This window comes from Eschrichtius robustus, chromosome 3 (genome assembly GCF_028021215.1).
Source record: "Eschrichtius robustus isolate mEscRob2 chromosome 3, mEscRob2.pri, whole genome shotgun sequence".
In the NCBI taxonomy this organism is placed as follows: Eukaryota; Metazoa; Chordata; class Mammalia; order Artiodactyla; family Eschrichtiidae; genus Eschrichtius; species Eschrichtius robustus.
Genome location: NC_090826.1, coordinates 180,313,695 through 180,333,960, shown reverse-complemented (window position 1 = coordinate 180,333,960; position 20,266 = coordinate 180,313,695). Strand labels below are relative to the sequence as shown.

At 39.9% G+C, this 20,266-nt stretch overlaps 1 long non-coding RNA gene across 1 annotated transcript in view; it reads left to right on the top strand.

The window, feature by feature from the left end:
- Nucleotides 1-20,266, top strand: part of LOC137761643 (uncharacterized) — a 162,741-nt gene that overhangs the window by 118,703 nt on the left and 23,772 nt on the right. Inside the window, exon 6 of the long non-coding RNA XR_011073440.1 lies at nt 16,688-16,802. This is a non-coding gene — a long non-coding RNA (uncharacterized lncRNA). The remainder of the gene's footprint in view (nt 1-16,687; nt 16,803-20,266) is intronic.

The following is a 20,266-nucleotide window of genomic DNA, read 5'->3' as shown; positions in this document are numbered from 1 at the left end:
ATTATGTTTATTAAGCCTTGCTGAGAACAGCCACTGTTCACCTGACTTTGTGTTTTGCCAGCATTTGCTTTTATAATGTTCTTGATGTAATATGATAGGGTTTGTTTTTAGAAACCTAGGAGAGTTAAAAAAATTTTTTTTAGCTAGTAGTTCACAAAAAATTATTACCTGTACCTTTTCCTAGTACAAACAGTTTCATAGATTGCCACATAAATGGACGCTCCCACATGAATTTTTTAAAGAACTCTGTCTTCTGTGGGCCTTGATCTTTTGAGAATTGCAGGACAGCTCGTACTCTATATTAATCCACACGAACAATATTTTAGCCAGTCAAACTACTTGTGATTTTGTGACTATTTAAAGAATAAATGACTTTTGTATATTGTGGTTTAATAGTTTAATTCTGTTAACAGGAACCAATTAAGTTGCAAATTTTGGTACCAGAATCTCTCTCTCTCTCCTCCTTCAATCTCTCTCTCTCTCTCTCTCTCTCTCTCTGCTTTAGAGTGTAAAACTTCTCCAGAAAAAGAAGTCAGGTCACTATGGACATAAAGAGTGGAAGCTTTTATGGAAGGATAACTTCTGTTTAATATTAAGGTAGAGGTTTCAAAGTCTATTCTTACAGGACCCGGCGAGTACTATAAATGAAAAAAGTGGGAGGAGTGGGAAACTCTAAGATAACCAGAGCTGTGGGGGACCATGGGGATCTGGAAACTGCATTCCCATAGGTCAAACAAATTACTTCTGAGAGCTTCATGTGGTTTTTGAGGTGCTTGTAGCTATCTTGTCTCAAAGCGTGGGTCACGTTTGATTAGGAGAGCAGAGAAGTTCAATTCTAAGACAGGGACCCACCGTAAGCAAAGTGGGTCCCAGTCTTAGAATTGACCTAGACATCCTATAATACACAGTCCATCCCCCTCTAGGAGAATTATCTAGTCCAAAATGTCAGTAGTGCCAAGGTTGAGAAACCCTGCTCTAGATGAATGTGTGTGGTGGGAAACAGGGAAAGAGAAGACGTTATATCCTGCAATTTACTGTCAAATGCTTCGGCATAGAAAGTGCTAGTTAATTTAGTCTACACTCTAAGGTCGACATTTCAGATACCGTAGTCAGGAATACGCACGTTAGGAGTGGTTAGTCGGTGTATGAAAGACTCTAAACAGAGGCCCCGGGGCCAGAGGCCCAGGCAGGCAGAGAGCTTCACTGTCTTTATTTCAATTAATATCAGTTGCCTTATTAATTTGTATAGTGGATGTTAGCTATTATAATCCATGAAATGAGGGCTGATCAGTCGAGAAACGTGGTACAGGCATGGCAGCTGGGGCACAGACAAGGCCCAGAGATCCCACTGACCACGCGCTGTGGACGACACGCTGGGCTCAGGTTTCTGCACCTGACCTGGGCTCGGTTGTTGAGCAGAGGATACTGTTGCTCAGCCCTGACCAGGTGAGTTGCATCCTGCCATTAGAAGAGTGTAGAGGGTGGGGAAGGTGGGAAGATGCTGGTCAAAGGGTACAGGCTCCCAGTTATAAGACGAATAAGTTCTGAGGACCTAGTGTACAGCATGGTGATTGTAGCTAACAATACCCTATTATACACTTGAAAGTTGCTAAGAGAGTAGGTCTTAAATGTTCTCACCCCAAAAAAGAAATGGTAATTATATGATGTGAGGGAGGTATTCGCTAACACGATGGCGGTAATCATTTTGTAATATATAAGTGTATCAAATCAACCTGTTGTACACCTTAAACTTACACAGTGTTGCATGTCAGTTATATCTCAGTGAAGCCGGGGAAAGAAAGAATGGTGTAGAATCTGCTTTAGGTAAATTTTCTATACAGACGCTGTTGGAACACCAGAAAGGATAGAGAGATGGGCCTCCACCAGGCTTACAGAACAGGTGGCGTGGCGGTTTTAGGGTCGCATCACTGCATCGGTGGCAGAGGCAGCTTTCAGTCTTGCTTTCATTTTGGTGTAACTCTGAGTGACAGAGGGAGAGAAGACCTATAGCTTTAACTCCCTCTAGCCATTGGTTTCTACTGAAAACTACCAGAAAGAATCCATGGTGCGTTAACAATGCGTTTAGGTTGTTTTAGCAGAGTCAGGTTACAGGAAACCTTGAGAGTGAGGCACAAGAATGTGTTCAAGCCAGGAACTTGATGTGATGGGAAGTTGCACGTAGGGGATAATTAATTACTAATGTCTAAAATGAAGAAGGGGAAAAATTGATGGTAAGAAAACCAGTGGGAAAGCTCTTAAAATAATAAGACATGAGGTATCAGATGATGAGATTTAAGATTCTGTTGGAATCAGCAGCAATTGAGAAGGGACAAAATCAGAGAGACACATCCAGGCATGAATAATAACAATAGCTAAAATGTATAGTTCTCTGTTTTTTAGTTACCATGCTTACCCCTTTTCATGCATTATGTTACTTAAACCTCGGAATGGCTCTAAAATTCTAGACATTATTGTTACCCCCATTTTTAGGTGAGAAAAGTCAAGCACAAGAGTTTAAGTGACTTCCTTAGGGTTACAACATTAGTAAGTGATGGGCCAGAGCATTTGGGATTAGCACAGGTTTGCCAGGTGAGCCTGGTGTGGTGGTGCCAGTTTCCAAAATGGGTCTGTAGAAATGGAGCCAGTTTCCATAGGGAAGGGAAGAGGGTACATGTGGGCTCACCAGACCTGAGAGGGCAGAAGGTAGTAGGAGTTGTTGGCTCATGGAAGATCCGCCAGAGGACCTGTCAAAGCTGAGCCAGAGTAGACACAGCCCAAGTGATAATTTCACGAAGTTAAAGTGTCTGGTGTTCCTGGATCTGCGTGGGTTTCTTGAGTAGGTTTATTTAACTTTCAGTGCTTCAGTAATTCTAGATTGCAACTGCTGATGAATTTTGGTTTACGAGTTAGACCCTTTGTCCTCCGAAGACTTGTGTCGAGAAAACATTTAGTCATGATTCGTAAACATGCATATATGATATTCATACCTACTAAGAGGCAACATTTACTAAAACCAGGGCATGGCTTTCTACTGATTGTAATCCCAGACCATTTGGGTTAACTAGAACTCATAGTTTCTAGATTATTGTCTTGATAGCTTCTATTCCTTGATTTAATGCTTGACCTCACAAACTCAGAGGGAGAGTCTGTCTTCCTTAGGATTTTAGGAAGGACAACAGAAGGTTAATCTATATATATATATTTATAGATTAAATTACTTAATCTGTAGATCCTTCCAAATTCAGAATGGAAAAATGGGGTAAACCACTCCATCCCACCTTTCATCCTCAGGTCCAAGCACTGAAAAGCCAGTGGATATTCTCAGGGATCCTTCCTGTATTGTCTTGGAGACTTTGCTAGACATTTTACAAAGAACACTTTATTATATTTTTCTCATGAATGACCCCCTCTTCTTTTCACTTCCCTAGCAACCTACACTTCTTTAAAAGATTTGATCCATGCAGTATCTTTTTGAAGCTTATTTTTCTTGCGGGAGCAGAAGCTTCTTGAAGCTAGGGAACTTGTTCACAATATATATGTTTGACATATTGCAGGAACTGAGAATTGAAACAAATTCCACTTCCTGTGTTAAATGATACTGGGACCAAGCAAAGTGTATTATTTTTGTTTCATTCCAGGAAGCTAAGACCACAGACCAACTAAAATGGTTATCGTATGAAAACGAATAGCTTGCTCCTCAGAACTGCCTCGAAAACAGCTTGCTTATCAGCCCTCATCTCGAAACCTCACTTTTCTGTGGCCACCAATTCCAAGTTACTCTGTCCTTAATTCTACCCAATCCTGACTGCTTCTCTGCTTTTCAAAATGACCTTGAAATCTTTTGGCGCGGGTCCTATAACCCTATAAGTAACTGTCCTTAATTTTCTCCCTTTGGTGATTCTAAGATTTTGTCAAGGTAGTGTTCTTACTTGCTGCAGTAAATTTAGGAAAATTATCTTCTTTGGATCAATAAGTGTTTTTGGTTGTCTTCATGGGGGCTTTCAATTGAGCTAACAAATCTTTATTAAATGGGCAAGAAATAACTATTGATGTTTCCACTTAATAGATGTGCATGCTAAAGCTCAGAAAAGTGAAGTACTTAATTAAAGTAGGTAGACTGTGGGTTCAAATTCATTCAGTATTTCTGCAAAGCACTATTTGCACATGGAACTTTTGAGTTTTCTTTCTTCCATCAAGGTTGCCTTGAAGTTGTTTGAACCTGATTGAGCCTAGGTTATTGGGGGGAAAAGAAAGAGGGTGAAGTGTGATTGTACCCTGTACATTGTCTTGACCACCTCCTTTGGGGGGAAGACCTAGACTTGGGGGTGTCTGTTCTAGCGGTTTGTATGAGAAACATGAGATATTGAGGAGCTCATGTGTCCAGCAAGAATATGTAACTTAGACAATGATGAAGAGGGGGTAGAATTAAGCCTCTCGTGAACACTTTCTCAGCAGGGGTGATCTTGCCCCCAAGGGGTGAAAGCAGGTTCTTGGGGGATCAAGAAAATCTCAGATGTTACAGGTCTGTGGCCCTATAAAAGGCCATAGTACATAACCAGGCGTGGTGTATCTGAGGTATTAAAATTTCATGGGGAGGGGATGATCAGGAAAAAAAATCTAAAGGGGGGTGATAAAAAAAGGTTGAGAAACACACCTCTAGTGATGGTTTCTTCTAGATGGCCATGATTCAAAACCCCTCACATGCAGTTCAAAGATTTCAAAGCTCATACTGGATCTGGTGCCGCCACTCGTGGACTCACAAAAGGCATTTGGTTGTTTAAAAATAAGCAACATGATTTAAAAAGGCATCTTAAGGAGAAAGAAAGAAACGTACATATGGTGGCTGGGATCTCTTAGTACCTCCATAGGTTTGGTTCTGTATGTTATCAATTCAGAAACTAAAGTGTGTGTGTGTGTGTGTGTGTATGTGTGTGTGTGTGTGTGTGACAGAGAGACAGAGAGACAGACAGAGAGAGACCAACTTTTCTGAGACAGAGGGCTCTGAAAACTTAGGGTCCCCTAACATGAAATTCCCTTGGTTAAGAGTTTGTGGGGATCTAGCATCACTTTGGCAAATTGCATAACAAGCTATGAGTGAAGCAAGTCATTAGAGACCACAGTTTCCTTGCCCTGGAAAAATATGACAAGCCCTGCTATTTACTGTCCTCTATCACATGAGCAAGATGTACCAGTCAAAACTAATCAGTCACAGCTGCTGGAAAGCAAATAATTAACATGTCTCATTATATTATTCATCCTCTCAGCTCACAGAGAGTGGATAATGGGGTCTCTGTGTGCTGCTTGACTGTTTGCATTTAATTTGAATTGTAATCAGAAAATTCTCAAGAATTCTTAACACATTAGATGGCAGAAGATACTAGCCTGAGCTTATTGACACAGGGTCTACTCATTTCTTTGTAAATAATCAGAGTTTCCAGGAAATATTAGGTAATAAAATAGATACTGTCTACATAAACATATTTACTAAAATAAAATTATCATGAAAATTGGTCCTTCGAACACTTTGACATTGTGTAGGTGTGATATCAGAGAGAAGACTTAGTCCAGAATGTAATGAAGACCATAATAATCTGGGTTTTTATGAGGTTATTTTGCTTTTGCAAGTGGGGGCCATTCTTCATCGCGGTGCGCGGGCCTCTCACCGTCGCGGCCTCTCTTGTTGCGGGGCACAGGCTCCAGACGCGCAGGCTCAGTAGTTGTGGCTCACGGGCCCAGCTGCTCCGCGGCATGTGGGATCTTCCCAGACCAGGGCCGAACCCGTGTCCCCTGCATTGGCAGGCAGATTCTCAACCACTGCGCCACCAGGGAAGCCCTGCGAAGTAACTTTTATCCACAAATACTACTTTTATTTTGTTTTAGGGTAATTTTAGGTTCACAGCAAAATTGAGAGGAAGGTACAGAGATTTCCCGTATGTCCCCGGTGCCCACATACACACAGCCTCCCCCATTATCAGCATGCCCCACCAGATGGTACATCTGTTACAACTGGTGAACCTACACTGACACATCAGAATCACCCAGAGTCTGCAGTTTACATTACAGTTCACTGTTGGTGTTATATGGTCTATGGATTTGGATGCTGTATGATAAGATAATGCCACATGTCATTATACAGAGTATTTTCAGTGTCCTAAATCCTCTGTGCTCTGCCTGTTCATCCCTCCTTCTTCCCCCAACCCCTGGCAACCACTGATCTTTTTACTGTCTCCATAGTTTTATCTTTTCCAAAATGCAATATAGTTGGAATCATACAGTATAAAGCCTTTTGGGATTGGCTTCTTTCACTTAGTCATGTGCACTTAAGGTTCCTCCATGTCTTTTCATGGCTTGAGAGCTCATTTCTTTTTGGCCCTGAGTAATGTTCCATCATGTGGATGTACCACAGTTTACCCATTCACCTACTGAAGGACATGTTGATTGCTTCCAAGTTTTGGTAGTTATGAATAAAGCTGCTATAAACATCTGTGTGCAGGTTTTTGTATGGGCATAAGTTTTCACTAACACTGCTTTTAATCCCTAACCTTTCTCCTCATCAGCCCTACTTCATGCATTTTGCAGTTGCATTTTTGGACCATTGCATTGTTGAGAAGTTTGCAAAATGACCAACTGAGTATATATTAAAAACTATTCTTAGTATGTATTATTTATTTATTTATTGTAGGCTCCTATTAGATAGAACCTCCCAAGAACTTATTTTAAAATATATACTTTTATATATATTTTATATTATAAATATTAATATATTTATATATTAATATATTTTATAATATATAAATATATTTTATATATATTGTATATTATAATATATATTAAAATAACATGTTAGGGATTGACAAGTGTTGTGAAGAATAATAAGGTTCAGGGGAAGAGAAAGAGGTGGTGATGATAATAATGTTACTTTGTGTAGAGTGATCAGAGAATGTCTCCCTAAGGCATTTGAGCGGAGAACTGAACTGAGAGTGTTCCAGGCCCAGGGATTAGCAAGTGAAAATGCCTTGGGGTAGAGAGAGAAGAGGATGATGAGTTCATAGAAGAGCAAAGAGACCCCATGTCTGGAGTAGAGGGAAGGGTGATGGGTTTTTGCTGGTGATGTTAGAGCAGTAGAGAATGGTAGCAGGAAGATTAGTTAGGCTTGATGGTGAGGTATCGGTGGATCTATTAGTCTATGGCAAGGATTTGGGGCATTTTCCTTGAGTGCTATTGAAATCACTGGAGAATTTTGAAGAGTGACATAATCTGATTTTTAAAAGAATACTCTGGCGTGTGTGTGCGTGTGTGTGTGTGTGTTGGGGAAAATGATGGAAATGGAAAGGTAGACACTCTAAGGCCAGCTAAGGGTCTACTGCAATAGTCCAGGCACAGTGTGTCAGTGGCTTGGTCAAAGTAGTGGCTCAACAGGATTCAGGGTATAATTCAAAGGAAGAGATGACCAGATTGACTGATGCATTGCATGTGGGCTGTGACAGAAAGAGCAGAGTTCAGGAAGATTCCAAGGGTTGGGGCCTAAATTTATGGCCCATGAATTGCATTGATGATGGTTGCTGTGGGCACTCAGAGGTGAGAGAGTGTTCTAACCTGGGATGATCATGAGGACTTTGGGAAAACATGGTGGGATTTGAACTGGATATTGAGGGAGGAACAGGGTTTGTTTAAAGCCAAGAGGAAGGGGGCAGGAATTTTAGGCCAGTGAAACAAGCCTGAAACAGGGAAAAGTGCAGAACTGGGAAGAGGCAATGGTGTTTCCTGAGATGAGGGAAACTGGGGAGGAGTAGGTTTTAGAGGAAGATCAAGAATTAATTTTTGGAACCATTAGTTTTGAAATGTCTTATTAGACACCCTAACTATTTAGAGGTCCCTTAGTATTTCATCCTCCTTCATGTGTAATAGTTCTTTGTCTATAGGAAGCAATAAACCGGGAACAGATAGTATGGTACTCAGAGCACTTTACAGTCTCTTTGTCTTCATCTTCTTCAGTTAGGTTTCACTTGCAGATGATTTCACCAATTCCAGATCCAATTAGGAGGTTTTAAAAAATCACTTCTCTCTCTCACAGTGATTTAGTTGACAATAATTATTTTATTCCATGTTGAGCTTTTTAACTGCCTAGTTGTTTTTCAGAATTATCACTAGTTCTGATATTTAGAAACCTTTGTGTAATATTTATCATTATTTATTGCAGAGTTCTGGTTCATTAGGTTTTCTATTAATGTGATTTAGTGTTTTTTTTCCCTGAAAATTTATGTCACTTCATTAAAGCCATGAAGCACCCTTAACACCATCCACTTCTTACTTCTGGAGACCATTGCAGAGGGCCTTCCCATTGCTCTCAGATGATCTAGATACTGGAATGGAGATTGGCTTTTAATAAAGAATACATTTGCTAAAACCATGACATCAAAAAACAGATAATAAAATTTTGTCCATCTGAGGAAGTCCTAGATGTGAATTCCTACAACTAGAAGTCCTAGATGTGAATTCCTACAACTAGAAATTTAACATTGAGGATTAAACAAAGTTATGGTTTTTCCACTTCTAGCTGTGTGGCTTAGAGCAAATGACTTAACACTTCTCAAGACTCTAAAGTCTGTCTTATCTGCTAAACAATAAAGGTAATAATAGAACCAAATTCATAAGTTTATGTGAGAGTTAAAGGAGATAATCCACATGAAGTGATTTGCATAGCACCCGGCACATAGTAGATGCTTAATAAATTATTATTATTGTTGTTGTTGTTGTTACTATAATCATCACCAAAGATAAAATACCATATCAAATGTGCTTTTAGCATTTACGCCTTTCAACCCACTGATGTGGTCTCTGGTGGATATAAAGGTGGAAAACATATTTAGTTCACTCCAAAAATTTATACTCTAATTGCAGAAATATGAGTACTATCCTTGAAAAGAATATGATAATAAAAATTTTAAGAAGTAGTTCAATAAAGATAAAAATTGTGGCAAAATGGCACAAGATTTACGGCCCATGGATTTCATTGATAATGGTTGCTCTGGGCATTCAGAGGTGAGAGAGAGATGGCTTTCTAGCCAGGGGTGATCATGAAGGACTTTAGGAAAACATAGTGGGATTTAAACTGGATATTGAGGGAGGCACCGGATTTATTTAAAGCCAAGAGAAAAGGGGAAGATATTTCACACAGGTGAAATCTAACAGGGAAAAGTGCGGAACTGAGAAGACCCAAGTGTGTTTATGGAAACAGTATTTATAAGAGAGCTATGATTTCAGTCAAGGTAAAGCAGATTTTTCTGATGAGTTGTTTGCTAAAGTTCTATTGGCAAAATAAAGTATAAAAACTAGAAAGCGAAGGGAATAGATATAACTATACGACATAAACTTGAATTAAAATTTCCCATGCTAAAGACAAAAAGTTTGGAAAATTTCAGTAAAGAGTGATTCTAAGTGCTGCTTATTAGAGACCTCTTTATTTATTTTTCTAACAGCATAAACATTGTGCTTGGGTTTTCAAGACAGCCTTTGAAAGTAGGAAAAGTCTGTGCTTGCAAATAGAAATCTTTTAAGATCTTTGGCATCCCTACAAGTTTCAGGTCTTTATTTTGGAACTCCAAAGCCAAGACTTTGACCATTTGCTTTTCGTGCTCTTTCTGCTTCCTTGAGCTGCCTCTGTTTGCTGCTGACAAAATAGGAGAACATGAAAGTAAAAATGTGTTTTTAAAAATGGAGATGCAGTTGACATATAACATTATATTAGTTTCAGGTGTACAATGTAAAGATTGGATATTTGTTTATATCGTGAAATGATCACCATAGTAAGTCTACTTAACGTCCATCACCACATGTAGGGACAAAATTTTTTTTTCTTGTGATGAGAACTTATAAGATTTATTCTCTTAGCAGCTTTCAAATATACTGTAAAGTATTATTAACCATAGTCACCATACTGTACATTACATCCCCGTGACTTCCTCATTTTATACCTGGAAGTTTATACCTTTTGACCCCTTCACCCGTCTCACCCATCCCCCCCACGCCCAAATGAAGAATCTTGGTTAATATCTCATATATTATTTTTCTGCTACAAATGCTACCTACTAATGAAGGTCAGATCAACTGAAATACAAAAACAATAACAGAAAAGATAAAATAACTGGTGATATTTAATGCAAGCAAGAAATTTCCATGTTTTGAACCTGTAAAATCAGGTGTACATATTTTAATGATTAGAAGTTTTGTGCAAAAGGATCACGTGTTTGAAGACTATCACTTTATTTTCTATTTCTATCATTTTTATAGAAGTATAGTTGACATACAATATTATATTAATTTCAGGTGAACAACATAGTGATTCTACATTTATATCTATTACAAATTGATCATAACAATAAGTCTAGTAACCATCTGTCGCCATACAAAGTTATTACAATGTTATTGACTATATTCCCTATGCTGTACCTTACATCCTCGTGACTTATTTGTTTTATAACTGGAAGTTTGTACTTTTTAATCCCTTCACCTGTTTCACCCAACTTCCCACACCCCGCCCCTCTGGCAGCCACCAGTTTGCTCTCTGTATCTGAGTCTGTTTCTGTTTTGTTTTGTTTTTTAGACTCCATATGTAAGTGAAATTGTATGGTATTTGTCTTCTCTGTCTGACTTACTTCGCTTGGCATAATACCCTCTAGGTTCATCCATGTCTCAAATGGCAAGATATCTTTCTTTTTTATGGCTGAGTAACCAAATCTTCTTTATCCACTTTTAAGCACTTAGGTTGCTTCCATATCTTGGCTACTGTAAATAGTCCTGCAGTGAACATAAGAGTGCATTTATCTTTTCAAATTAGTCTTTTTGTTTTCTTTGGATAAATACCCAGAAGTGGAATTGCTGGATCATATGGCAGTTTTTTAAAAAATTTTTTGAGGAATCGCCATACTGTTTTCCATAGAGGCTACACCAATTTATATTCTCACCAGAAGTGCAGGAGGATTCCCTTTTATCCACATCCCTGTCAGCACTTGTTATTTGTTGTTATTTGTCTTTTTGATAATAGCCATTCTGACAGGTGTAAAGTGATCTCATTATGGTTTTGATTTGCATTTCCCTGATGATTAGTGATGTTGAGCATCTTTTCATGTGTCTTTTGGCCATCTTCATGTCTTCTTTGGAAAAATGTCTATTCATATCCTCTGCCTATTTTGTAATCAGATTGTTTACTGTTTTTTATACTGAGTTGTGTGAGTTCTTTGTATATTTTGGATATTAACCCTTTACCAAATACATCATTTGCCAGTATCTTCTCCCATTCAGAAGGTTGCCTTTTCATTTTCTTGATGGTTCCCTTCATGGTGCAACAGCTTTTTGGTTTGATGTAGTCCCATTTTTTAATTTTTGCTTTTGTTTCCTTTGCCTGAGGAGACAGATCCAAACAAAATATTTCCACGACTGACATCAAAGAGCATACTGCCAGTGTTTTCTTCTAGGAGTTTTATGGTTTCAGGTCTTAAAATCAAGGCTTTAATCCATTTTTAGTTTATTTTTGTATGTGATATAAGAAAGTGGCCCAGTTTCATTCTTTTGCATGTAGCTTTTCAGTTTTCCCACCACCATTTATTGAAGAGACTGTCTTTTCCCCCCTGTGTATTCTTGGCTCCTTTGTCATACATTAATTAACCATATATACATGGGTTTATTTCTGGGCTCCCTATTCTGTTGTTTCCATTGATCTATGTTTCTGTTTTTGTTAATTTTTAAATTTTTTGTTAATTTCCATTACCCTGTCTTCCAGATTGCTGATCTGTTCTTCTGCATCCTCAAATCTGCTGGTGATTCCCTGTAGTATGTTTTTCATTTCAGCTATTGTATTCTTCAGCTCTGATTGGTTTTTTATATTTTCTGTCTCTTTGCTGAAGTTCTCACTGAGTTCATCCATTCTTCTCCAAAGTTCAGTGAGTATCTTTATGAATATTTCTTTGGACTCTTTACCTGGTAAACTTTGTATCTCCCATTTTGTTTAGTTCCTTTTCTGAGGTTTTGTCTTGTTCTTTTGTTTGGAAGTTATTACTTTGTCTCCTCATTTTGCCTAACTCTTTGTGTCTGTTTCTATGTATTAGGCATGTGAGGTATATATCTCTCAGTCTTCAAAGAGTAGCCTTATGTAGAAGGTGTCTTGCGGGACCCAGTGGCACAGTTCCCCCTGGTCACCAGAGCCAGGTGCTCCAGGTGTATCTCCTGTGTGGACTGTGTGTGCCCTTTTGCTGTGGTTGGGCTGTGATTGCTGGTGGGCAGGGCTGGCCCTCAGGCCAGCTGGCTGAGAGGTCTGCATGCAACTGCTGTGGGCATGCTGATGTGTGGGGCTGGCCCCCAGTGTGACTGGCCCTGAGGCCTTGCCATGGCTGTTGTGAACATGCTGTGGCTGGGGGCTGGCCCCCTGGAGCAGGAGCTGCTTTAGAGGGGCCGCTGATGCTGACAGAGTCCACTTGCCAGGCGGGGTGGGGTGGGGGTGGGAGCTGCTTTGGAAGGGCCAGCTAGGATGGGCCTGTTAGCGGGGCTGGTCCTCAGGAGAACACCAGGGTGGGTGCATGGTTTTAGCCGAGATGATGGCAAGTGAAAGAAGTGGCACCTGCCGGTGCCAGGCCAGGGAGGTAGAAAGAGAGCACAACAAAATGGCACGCGCCAGCGCTTCTGTCCCTGAAGAAGGTTTTACTAGATCCCTGTCCCTCCAGCACAGGCCCTAATATTAGTCAACAGATCTCCTTCTCATATAACCCAGGCACTTTCCAAGTTGCTTCCTCTGTGCTGAGACGCAGTGAGAGTGAGTCTGTGCACGAGCCCTTCACGAGCGGAGTCTCGGTTTCCCGCAGCTCTCTGGCTCTCCCAGATGTAAGTCCCACTGGCTTTCAAGGTCTGACATGATGGGGCTCATCTTCCCTGTGCAGGTCCCCTGAGTTGGGGAGCCCAGTGTGAGGCATGGACCCCTTGCTCCTCAGGGGGCATCCGTGGTTGTGATGTCCCTCCTGCCTGCGGGCCACTGCACCGGGTGTGTGGGTTGTGACTAGACGGCGTCTCCTCCCTTTCTTCCCATCTCCATGTGGCCTTTTCTTTATATGCTTAGTTGTAGAAAATCTGTCCTGCTAGTCTTCAGGCTGTTCTCAGAGTTGTTCTGTGTGTGGTTGTAGTTTGGTGTGTCCCCGGGGAGAGGTGAGCTCAGGATCTTCCTACTCTGCCATCTTGATCCACCAGGCGTGAAGGGCTGTCCCTTTAAAGGGATGAGAAATTATTAACCTTTGACTGGCCTTTTAATTAGAAGTTTATGAGGTAAATAAATGGATAAAGGGCATTTCTTGTGCAAGAAGCCCCACAATAGAGAAAAAGCACATAGGTTTAAGGGGCTTATAAGCAGCGTATAATGGCTGGACCATACAGTTTGTATGGGAGGTGTGGGGGGAGAGAGAGAGAGCACGAGAGAGCCAGCAAAGGACGAGATGAGAGCGGTTTGCAAGGTAAGAGCTCTGAAGAGACATGTATCATGGTAGAGGCGGTGAGGAGTTACTGAAGAACCGGATCGCATTTGGTAGACAATGTTTTTGGCGAGAATCACCTCAGAGAGAAGGGTGTTTCCATCATTGAGAAGAGAACTGTGGTAATCCAAGCAAGAGGTGGGAATGGAAACCATAAGTAAGGCAGTCATGGTGGAAAGCTGAAGACAGCTTCATGAGACGTTTAAAGTAGAACGGATGAGACTTGATTCGTACTGGTCTCGGGGGCAGGCGAGGAATGAGTCTTGGATGACCTCCGGGGTTCTGGCTAAGGTGACTGGAGAGCATCATTTACCAAGCAAATACTTATATATTAGATGTGTCAAGCGTTTTGCCAGGCTCTCCGACAGGTTGTAGGCACGCAAAGGTAACTGAGAATTTAGTGGAAGAGGTAGACAAGTGAACGTACAAATATATTACAGTTGGTTAGTGACGCCATTCATCCTCATAAGGAATCCAGGAGAAAAAGAAAGCAGAGATGAATTATAAGGAGAAAAAGTGGCATTCAGTTATAGACACAAAAAAGATCAGGAGAGCTCTGGAACCACGAGTGGGAGCTGGAAATTATACGGAGAGGCAGTCAGGGCGAGAGGGACAAGAATCAGCCTTGGCATCAGAAAGACCTGGGCTTGGATTGCTGCCTGGTTCCATCAGTTGTTAGGTTTATGACTTCAGGTAAGTAACAGTTTCGTCATCTGAAAAATGGGATGCAGATCACCCACGTTTCAGAGTTACTGAACATGGGTGATGATAATGTATTACGTCTTTAGTGCAATAACTGACAAAGATGGTGAGTGTACATGGGGGTTCTGAAGTGTGGTGGCATTGCACAGTTCCTGCCTGGAGTTCAGGTGGAGATCTCAGGCGGGGGGTAGATGATCGGGGACGCTGCAGTGGGTGAGAGACTGCTCTGGAGACGTCTAGCAAGCAAGAAGGGCCATGGTGGTTTCCTAACATCGTCCTGTTTTCTGAACGGGTACTCATTTCAGAAAACTCAGATTATTCAGTTCAGTTTATCTGAACAATTTCCTTGCCTTTGGAAAGATAGGGAATTCCTGAAGACTTTTTGTAATATCTTTCTTTTAAAATTAAGTCTTTGTGGGTTTTTTTTTCTTAGACTGTGCGTCAGAGTGCACATATCAATAACTGTTGCGTATTGCATAGAAAGAACTTTCTAACTTGTCTGTGTTTAGGATGATGACTGACCATCCTTACAATATAATTTGAATGATGACAGTATCTCTTTTGAGATTTATTAAGAAAATCAGTCATTGCTCAGTCACAAAAGAGTCTCCTCAATTTCAGAGGCTAATTTTAAGCATGTGACTGAAAGGAGTTGCAATTTTGGTCTTTAATCAGCAAAATCTCATTTGATTTATGGGAAGAGAGGTTATTTCAGAGTCAGAAAGCTCTTAGTTTTAGTCCTGGCTTGGTTTCTTGGTTCCTTGAGTGAACTTGGACAAGTTTTTAATCCCTCTGAAGCTTAGTTTTCTCAAGGTTAAAATGTAGTTAATAATAACTTCTTTGCACGTTTACCGTGAGACCTAAATGAGATAAGAAATGCAAAATGACCGTCACAGTGCCTGGCACCTAGTAGCTTCCAAGTTTTTTTTTTTTCTGGAAACAGAACCTCAGTATCTTTTTTCTTGTTCCTCTTCTCAAAGAATAAGCATTGATGACACTTTTCACCAAAGCTTTAAGCTAATAGTAACATTCATTTGTGGCAACTCTAGAAACAAACTGCCACCCTGAGACATAGAAACTGAGTTAGCACGTACAGTCCAATTTTAGGATTAGTTACTTGGGATGTAACTTGTGTATAAATCACCAAAGGGCTGGGGTGCTATCAGACAGCCTTACATCATGAAAGCAGACTATATTTACCTTAACTGTCTTTTATTATTATTCTCACTAGCAAAGGCCTGTGAGAAAGAACTCAGTTACCATTGCTGCCAGAAAAACACATCCAAGTGTCTAATAATACAGCTAAATACATTATTAATTAGAAGCAGCAAGATGAGCAGTAATCCTGTCAAGAAGTCAAATTATCCAGTAGGTTTTCCCGCCTCTTTCTGTGTACCACTCCTTTTACAGGATAAGTTTCAAACTAAGTATGTTTATAGATCTGGCAGATTCCTTTCTTGTATCGAAAAGTTTCCTTTCCTTATTAAGAATGGAAGCTCTCTAATGAAGGGTGTTTATCATTATAAGCACTGCTTATTTACTATCATAGCACTTCTGCGTGCGGCTTGTTTCTTCATTTCCCCCTCCTCCCTTCTCGCAATTGTCATCTGAGGCCGCTGCTCCCTGCGTTTACAATACTGCTTCTTCTGTTTCCCCTTATGTATTTCAGTTTATTGTTCTCTTGTATCCCATCTACAGATTTCCTCCATTTTGATTCTCACATGCCGTTATTCTCTAAAATCCCATGCTCTGTCTTAATAACTACCTTTTTAGGCTCACGGTGACCTGCCAGGTACAGTGGTCTGGGAGTCTGAATCCATCAACTCACTTACTTCACGCCGTACCTCTGCAGGGCAGTCCCCGTTACCACCTGCTACTGTTCGCATGCTAGAACCTCACCACTCAACCACCGGCCCATGTGCTCTTTGGGTCTCACTACTCTCCTTCTCACATATCGGGGATAAAAATTCATCCTGGTAGGATTGTTTTGAGGCTCAAGTAAAATAGTGGATATCAGTATTTTTCCTGAACTCTGAAGACTTTATTGATTTTTGAAAATGAGTTATTCTTTCTAAGGCATTCTGCCCATAAAGTGTTAAAATTTGAAAATGCCACTGGTCAAATCCTTTCTATAAACACATTTCTTTATACTTAGATAAATGAACTAAGCCCTAAGTGACTGGTTCCTAATTCTAAGCAAAACTGACCGTGACAGTGGTAGGTGCCAGATGTTGGGTGGTGTCTTCAGAAAGTGGCAAATGCTGCTGCATGTATGGCTGATAGATTTTTAAAAAATGACCTCAGATGGGAAAGATGCTGCTTGTGAAAATAACTAAAATACCCTCATGATTTCCTACTTTATTTTCTCTAATAAATTTTTTGGCCGTTGATTCTAGATTCTTTCAGCACTTTCTTTCTTTGGCTTTTAGTGTTTCTAATGACATTTTCACTCTCTGCCCACACCTTTCCTCCAGGCTCTCAATCTGAAGATTTAGCGTTAGTACTGACCGGCCATGGCCGTGGTCCTGAGCCTGGACCTCCTGCTCATTTTTCATCCAGGACAGCGGTGACAGCGTGGGATGCTGCACGGTAAGTACCATGACCTCCAACCTCTCGACAGGCTTGGCTCCTCTCCTGTCTCCCCCCGCATCATTTTCATAAACATAAGCTGACTACTCAACATGTGTGTTTCAGTTCCTGGAGTAAACAATGTATTTGCTAACTAAAGAGAGGAGGTTTCATCTTATTACTAGAACTTGGGCATCGTTACATCAATCAGTTGCCTGGTAATTCTTCTTTCTAGCAGAAACCTAAGCATCAGCGACGTTTTAAACCAATCTGTACGAGCTTTTTAGCAGCAGAAACTAGCGGTAGCTGTAATAGTGACCTTCCGCATTAAAACAGTCTGTGTAGGCAATAGCACTTTACATTTGAATACGTATTTTACTATATTAGGTTATTGTGCATTTACTTGCCATTTAGCTTGTTTGTGGGAGGCTGTACTTATCGTGGTTAAGGTATGAGAGTCAGAAAGATCTTGGTTCTAGCCGAGAGGCACTGAAAAAGTTATTTAACTTCTCAAAGCCTTGGAGTCCCCAGCCTCGATCAGGGCTGTCAGGAGGGAGGAGCACGTGAACTTTGCAGGGAAGCTCCCCTGACGTCTTTCTCCAGTTGTCCTCATCCTGCCTCTGCTGCTCTCTATCGTATTAGTTTCTTTTCCTTTCTTTGTAGCACTTGTCATAATCTGATGTGATATTCTTTATTTGGTTGCTGTTTTGTTACACAAGACAATGCAAGCTCCGTGCGGGCAGCCATGTCTTCTGCTAGGTTTGTTGGTGCATCTCAGGTTCTCACCTGAGGACCAGCTTGGCATTCAGAAGGTGCTCTGAAACTATTTGTTGAATGAATGAATAATGTATTCAGACACTTAGCACAATATCCACAGAGGAAAACTCAATAAACGATCATTATCGTTACTGCAAATATCATGATGAGCTTACAACGAGAATTTGAGTCATTAGTACGTTATTTTTTTCTCTAAGGTTTGATTGAGTGCTTTGGGTTTCTACCCTCTGTTTTGCAGTTTCCCTGTAAGACCTTCTCTGGTCAGTGACTCAGCCATGCTAACAGCTCCCAGATCTACATTTCTGCCTCTCTCTGGAGTCCCAAGTACGGCATGTAGACACTCACACACAGCAGGTCTCCCAGTCCTGCTCACCTTCCCAGGCTGCCTTTCTCCGCTCACGGCATCTGTACCTGCCCTGATGCTCAGATTAGAAGCTTTGCATCAGCCTTGATCTCTCCCTTATTTCCCTTATCTGACCAATTCACAGTTTCTCCCCCAGAAATGTCTCTCTTTTCCTCACTTGCCTAGCTCTGACTATCATTGCCTCTCATTTGGACTTTTATGGCACCTAACGGTATGATTAAATTTTATTGACCACAGTACGACTTGATATGCATTTAAATATACAGCAGCCTATGAGGAAGATGTTACTAATGTTATTGTTATTATCATTTTACAGATGAAGAGAAAACAAGGTTCAGAGAAGTTAAGCAGTTTCTTAAATTCTCAAAGCTGCTGTTGGATTTGAGCTTAGATCTGATTTCAGAGCCTCTACCATCTTTTAAATCTTCCTACTTGCCGCAGAATTTCCCTTCTTGAGGCCTTGTTTCAATCCACACTGCCTTCTCCTTTCCTCTGAATGATCTGTTAATTACCCTTCAAGAATCATCTTACACAGCATCTCTTCTCCTCTTTCCAAGTTCTCCAGGGTAGAAGTAGATGCTTCTGCTGGGATTCCACAGCACTCTGTACACGCGTCAACCTTGGCCATTATTATTTTGTATTTTAATTATCAGCTCACACATCCTTGAGAGAAGAAGCCTCTAATTAATGTTCGTATTTACAATATCTCTACTCAGTAGGAGCCGGGTAGGTTTTTATTAAAGGAACGCTTCTATAAATACTGTTCACTGGGGAATTTAATACTTGCTCTTTTATTTTTATAGGCATGCTATTCATTTTTTTCTACTAAAATGTAAACTTAGCAGTTGGGAGTAACTGCTTTTTTAAAAAAAATCATTCAACATCTGTTTATTCAGTGGGAAATAGTACTTCAAAATAGCCTGAACAGGCACAGTTTTTTTTTTTTCCTGTATACTTTATTTTATTATTATTTTTTATTGAGGTATAGTTGATTTACTATATTATATTAGTTTTCAGGTGTACAACATAGGGATTCAAAATTTTTATAGATTATACTCCATTTGAAGTTATCTTAAAATATTGGCAGTATTCTCTGTGCTGTTCAATATATCCTTGTAGCTTATTATTTTATATATAGTAGTTTGTACCTCTTAATACTTGCTTTTTAAACTAACCCCTCCTTCCCCTTTTGGTTTTCTGTTATCAACATAGGGAGATTTTAATAAGAAATCCATTTCCATTTGTCCCCCAAGTTCCCACTCGTGTTTGGTATGTGGTGACCTCTATTTACTCTAATATCTTTGTTCTCTCAGCCTCTTTCTCTGTGCCACCCCACATGCCTGTATTCTATTTTCCCCAAGTTTGCTTTCTGCTAAGCAACAGGTAATGTGTCAGCACCAGTGTTTCACTGCTCACTTAAAGCTTGAGTTCAGATGCTATTTTTCATCTTTTATGACCATGATGGAAATTTCAGGTCCTGGATATGGGAAAGATATTTTGGGGCAGTAGGATCTTATGATTTTCTTCAAATCACACCCCATTATGTCTTTGAAGAAAGCTTCATACATATCTTTTCTGTAATCATCCTTCCAAAATTGGTAAAAAGCCCTTTGCAGTTGCCAAAACTGTGGTGTGACTGATAAGTTATAAACAGGAAAGTGCTCGTTTCTGCCAAGATGCTTGAATCTGAATTGTACAAATCTCTGTCGCTATCTTTTTTTGGAGAAGATAAGACTTTATTTTTATGAGGAAACAATGAAGGCTTATCTTGTACATCTCCAGAAATTGAAAATGTATATCTAAAAATGGGAAAAAAATCATTAATATATCCAGGTTCTGATTTCAGAACTCTAACAATATGTTTTTAATTTATTAATCTGAAAATATAAGGATAAAACAAATATCATGTAAAAATGTGTTAATGTGAATATAACCTTGTAGCCATTTGATAAATACAATCAATTTTTGAATTGTTTTAATAAAATGAAATATTTATTAATTTTTAAAAATCCTAAGAAAAACAAACAGGATTTAAGATAGTCAGTTAAAATAATCTGAAAACTATTTTAACTGTCAGTCACATGAAACACATACTTCCACATAGAGTTCTTGAACAGATAGCACTTTAAGTTTAAATTCTCTGTTCCTAAGTAAAAAAATTTAGAACTCCCTCAATTGGTGTTAAACACAGAATAGTTCATTATCCACCTTCCCATGAAAACATCAATTTTTGGAGGAATTCCCCTTCAAAATGAGTCCAAGCTTGAAGGAAATGATGAATACATTAGTAATGCGATGTAAAGCACACTGCATGTGGCTCACTCCGTCAGCCAGCCCCATTTCT